Raw genomic sequence first — 6,000 nt, forward strand, 5'->3', positions numbered from 1 at the left:
CACTTTAACATCTCTCAGCATATCGATTATTACAGTTGGATGTTTGTTCCTAAATCGTACTGAGCTCAGGGCTGCAACAGACCACCAAAGATAATCCACTCTTCAGTTATTAGGGAACATGACGTATCATAATGTCTACTTCAGATTTCACCAGTCAGTCCTGCCACATCAGAATGACACACCCAGGTTACATCAAAAGAGGGCAATATAAAGCTAAACTAAAAGGGGACTGAAGTTACAGAGGCTGACTGAGTGTGAATTGCAGATGTCATATATAGCGTCTCTCCTTTCTGCACTGGACACTCTCTGCAGTACAGAGTTAACCTTAACTTCCCCACTGGCAAAGTTTGTATTTATAGAGCTGCAAGCCAGAAAAGCTGACATACCGTGGCCTGTGACAAGCCCCACTGGCATCTCCTTCGTTATTTTTAGACCACAGTCCGGCCTGCGCACAAGACCACTTTCAGGTTTACAGGGAAATTTAAGGTGACACTGTTATTTTCTCAGCTGAAGTACCTTAGCTTACCCTGTAATCCCAGATCACTCCAAGCCCAGGTCACTGTCATGATTATCAAGGGATAAACTAATTACTGATTTTCATTGTTTTGAAGTAATGTCATCTGTCTATAATGAGATGCTGCTCTTTATTAACCCGTATGATGAAAAGGCAAATGGTGACACATTGAAGACGACATTGTCAATATACCACATGTGCATATAAGGAGCATTGGAGCAAATAGCCTGTGACCATTCTACTCAGATGGAGAATAAAACATGCACATCAATTCAGTGTTTAGAACAATCAACTGTATACAGAACAGTACAAAACAATTTACTCTCTACAGAACTTACAATGTCATAGTGACAAACACCTTCCAGCCAGATTAATTCAGAACAACTCTATAAGACTGGGCCTGTGAAATTAGTCCAGCTTCTCAGAGCTGCAGAGATTCCCGCAGGCACAGGTATTTGGAAGGCATTGGTGAAGTTCTTGTAGGATCATTTACAATCTTCAACCCCCCCCTCCCCAACAACTTACTTATCTGTGAGTGACAACACTGCCTGGTTCAGCGAAATAATGTAAGCCGTGGTGACGGACTGAATTGTTCAAACCGCGTGTGTTTATCTTACAGCTCTCTGAGTGTTAGCCTGACCCGATGGCTTTGATAACATGGTTGTTGCTACCGCTGACCATATCCAAATACCAATAGGTCATGACCTTGACAAGATTCAAGGAGAGACTCTGGGTATGGATCACAATTGCTGACCACCCCCACCAGCTTCTCATCCCCCCGCAAGTCTACCCACGACAAGGGTGACAAAGTAAGGGAACAAGGAAGCCAAGACCAAAGTAGAAGGGACAAAAAAACCAGAAGAAACAAATAACAGTGAATGCAAAGTAGTCAATGGCTTTTTGACTCCTGGCATGCTTTGAGGAGTATATGGACTGTGACTTCTAGGTCCTGTTTGCACAAAAGGGATGTGCCTTTGAAAAGGCCCTGAGCTGACAGCTTTTTCTCGCTCTGTGTGGCACGGGCCAGGTCTGAGGCACCCATTTCACTGGGCCATGACGGCGGGGAGAAGAGTTACACTTTGAAAACACACGGGGCCCTCGCCTGATGCTTTTGTTCTCCCCGCGGTCCACTGTTCTTGCTCTGTGCAGGGGAACAATGAAGGTGCCGTCGTCGGATTGGCTGTACCCGAATCCAATGGCAAACAGTCGCTGGTGCAGAACTAATCTGTGAAGAGGTCTTCCTGCATGACAAGCACCCCCCCCCCCCCCAACCCTCTCGCTGCCTCCCCAACCCAAGAAAAAGCTCATGTTTGATTGGGAATAACAAAAAGCAACCAGCTTTAAGTGACGCTTCGTCTTTTTCCACATTAGTTTGAAGGCCTCCGCTTGGGCCATTCCTACTTATTTGATGTGGCAGCAATTAGTGAGGGACTTTTGTGCTCCCTGAAGACGAAACGGCCCACTTCGATAATCACGTTTATGCTCTGAATGGAAACAAAAAGCCAAAAGGACGGATAACATGGCTACATCAAACGCTGTGCTGGTTGCGCTTGTAACTTCGACAGCTCCCTGGTCTTTTATGCGAACGAAGTGTTACTTTTCCCATGAGAAACTTGCAAGGGCCAAGTGACATCATAGGGCGCCTAGCACCCACCTCCAGACATCAGACTGTCTATTTATGTGGGTACCTAAGTCCGCCATTGGTCCGCCGCTTTGATTTCTTTGAAGGCCTCATTGAGCAATAATAGCAATTAGGATACTTTTAAATGAGCACTGGTGTCCATCTGTCCCGTATGGTGTGTTTGTTCTAGATAACCCAACTCCTAATAACATGAGCTACAAGATGAAAGAGTTTCCTTTCAGCCATTTATGTAACTGTCCCACCCCATCACACAACAACTTATTGTGCTGCTATTAAAATATTGTAACACTGGACAATGTTTCATTTAAGGGATTACTTGCATCTGCACTTAAAACAGATGGTGTTCAAGGTTGTGCTAGACACATTTGGAGAAGATCACCTGCCTTTGAACAGCAGTAATATATGCTGGTGCCACACTCGTTTGAAATTTATTATTTTCACCAGGTGTTAAAAATGAATAACAGTTCTGCAAGTAATATGTCAATTTGAAGTTTTTCTTTACTTCATCCAGCTATGCCATAGCCTAGCTTTCCACACGAATCCCTCAAGATTTCACCTCAATTCCCCAAGAAAGAATTGCGATACTTGGAGACAGGACCGCGGCACAAATGTTTGTGTGTAAGAAAAAACCACTGATTTGGAAAAGGATCAAGGGATAGCCCACCTATCACATAATGGAAAGCCTCTGGGGCTGCCATATTCACCGCACATGGTTGTTTTTTAGTATTCTGAAGTGTGCAGTCCCTAACCGCTGTGTGTTGTGCTAATTGTATGGCTGCCTTGTTTATTGTGTGTGTACGGCACAATTGCTGGTGATTAAGAGACTACGACTGTTGACATAAACTGAAAATGATACGGTCTCTTCTATAAAAACATTGTCATAATTATGTGGGCTCTGTCCCTCATGTTTCTTGCTTTCATTTAGAGGTTTGCATATGTAATCTAATTAGTGCCCAGAGATGCTTCACAAATGTTTCGTTTCTGGTGGCTGCCTGCTCCTCTCTGGAGTATTTTCGGCCTTTTCTGGGGTCAGACGCCAGCACATTAAAGGTAAATGTACTCAGAGGATGCGGTGCAGTGACAGTGTGTTGCTCACCAAGGGCTTTCCCTCATCTTCCGTAGTCTCAACCTCCCAGTTTCCCTAAGTGAATTATATATTTTGAGAATGTTAGATCGGGACTTCCTTAACTTTACCAGGAAAGAAACTTTTTTATATTGCAGTCCCTACTCTTTTGTGTGGAGTTTACATGTTCTCTTCAGGTCACATGGGCACCCTCTGAGTTCTCCAGGTTCCCCTCACAGGACAAAGACATGCAATCCAAAGCCAGAGCCAATGCATGTCTCAGAACGCCCCAGTGTGTATGACAGGTGTATGAATGTGTACGTTTATCTGCCCTGAAATAGACTGGCATCCAGTTCAGTGAGAACCTCACCTTGTGCCCCCTGCTGCCTGGGACAGACACCAAGCCTCCCTATTACCCTATGCAAGATAGGTGTTTAGAAAATGGATGGATGAATGGATGATCTATTATATTTTCATTCTTTTGCTCCATTATACAGAACTATTCATAGTTTTCAAATGGGAAAATGGAAATAGCAAATTCAGAATTTCTTCATTCTATTCAGTACTGAAATTTTCTACATAAAAACAACTGCTGTTCAGATACTGCGTTAGACTCAATGATTTTTAGTTCTTTTAGATATCTTTCTAATTCATTCTAGCTGATTCTACCTTTTAGTACCAGCTGACAAGGTTTAGTCATGTGGCAGGGACTGTAACTGCTGCTTTTCAGCCTAGAAGACTCAGCTGCTTTAGCTCAGCTGCTAAAATTCCACATCCCACCACAAAACACTGAAAATGACGAGATGGCTTTGTTTTTCCGTTTTAGGTGATCGTTTCCTCTCCTTTTACAACACTCTGGCCTACCACAATTATGACAGTAGGTCTGGAGCAGTTATTTTTCCATGAACCGCAGGTTATTCAATCCAGCACACATTTTCGTCGGTTCAGTTTATGTGGAAGTTACCTCATGCTGTATTTTTGAACATTATTAATTTATGCATGAGCAGCTAAAGTTTGCTGCATTCTTCCATGCTATGGTTTCTAAGGCATGAGGCAAGAGTATTATTGATCAGAACTGTAAGAAATAAGCTTTGCACACATGTATGCAGACATATCTATCATAGTGCACAGTTAAAGCATAGAAAATATTCTTTTTCATTCCATTTATTCTGCATGTATCTATTTAGATGCAACTTGAGTGTATATCACAGTTTGTTAATGCTTTAATATTTCCTGAGGAATTCTGTCTAGCAGACATGTTTTATTTCAGGTTTGGTTTAGGCTGAAAATATGACGGCATTGTTTCCAGGGCTCCTGTATTTTGTTGAGGCATCACTCTGTATTTTAAACGACTTCAATACATTTTTAGCAGGCTACCATGGACACTGAAATGCCAAGAGTAGTTATTGTCGAGTCAGAAATGCATTCTTGCATGTTTACTAGTTACTACCTTCCCTAGAAGCAGACCACCCTACCCCCTCCCATCCATCTGGTTGAAGAAATGCGTGAGATTTCAGCCATAATCACCTGGACCTTCTCTAGACAAACTCTATAAATAGCAGCCATTCAAACACTGTAGGGAAATGGCAAATTAGTGAAAACTTCCTTAGCTGATCAATAAAGTGTTGCCCATTGTTGTTTTACAGTCGGAGGGAGGGGGTGATAGTGGTGGACACCTCCTTGTTGCCCCTAGGGACAGACCTTTGACACTTCCATTGACAGGGAGCCCAACTGGGACTTCCTTCGGGGACATTGAAGACAGCAATTTGCCACCTCATTATCAGCTGGATTCACATGGCCGGTTTAGGGGAGGGTCTGTCACATCAAGGGCTGCAGACCAGACCTGGCCTTGGACAGACACACTGCCAGGTCGAAGCTCTCCTGCCTGACAAAGAGCTGAAGAAGCTGCTTGTAAAATGTCTTATTATATTGCATTGTTTTGCAGAGTGATTTTCCGGAGGTGCAGGTATTTTTAAATGTGTGTTAAATTTTGAGATTGATTTGATGTGTGAATTAAAACATGGTTCGTGGTATGCAGGGTAAGCATTCTGGTGTTCTTCATTTTTCCACAAAAAATGCTATTTAACTAAAATACTGCACAGCACAGTGTGGTGCAAAAGTCAGAAAATATCACTTAAAAAAGATAACCATACAAGCGGACTTTCAGAAGAAACTGAAATAGCTGTTAAAGTACAAGGTTGTTACCAGTGTGTTGTCTTTATACCAAGTAACATATAAGTGTAGAAACTTTATAGGAATACTATGTTTTTCAGTTAACAAACAATAATTGATGTCACACCAGTCAGATTTATATTTAAGCTTGTATATATAATACAACTAAGCCGATACAAGCCAATTCAATGTTTGTATATTGCTCAAATATTTATTTTCAATTTTGCTATATAAAGCAAAAATTAGATACAGCCAGTAATGATGATTAAATGTATACCTACCCAGGCTAACAGGCTGGAAGACTAAGAAGTAACTTCATCGTGTCACGGAATGTTTAGTTACAGCTCTGTGTGATGGGCAGGTCAGCTGTGTTGCATGCTGGGAATTTATAATGTACAGAAGGCCTGTCTGTGCTGCACAGATCCACCTTTCACACATCCTGGGAACAGGTGGGATTCCCTGCCACCATACATTTACCTGTAGTAACTGTGAAATATTATTTGTTCGGGATTTCTGTACTTATTCATTAATTACTATTATGCTCCTACAGCTGAAGGTAGGCAGGAAGGTAATATTAAAAGTTCTGCTTTGCATTTTCTGCATGGCCTC

This window comes from Brienomyrus brachyistius, chromosome 11, assembly GCF_023856365.1.
Source record: "Brienomyrus brachyistius isolate T26 chromosome 11, BBRACH_0.4, whole genome shotgun sequence".
Taxonomy (NCBI): domain Eukaryota; kingdom Metazoa; phylum Chordata; class Actinopteri; order Osteoglossiformes; family Mormyridae; genus Brienomyrus; species Brienomyrus brachyistius.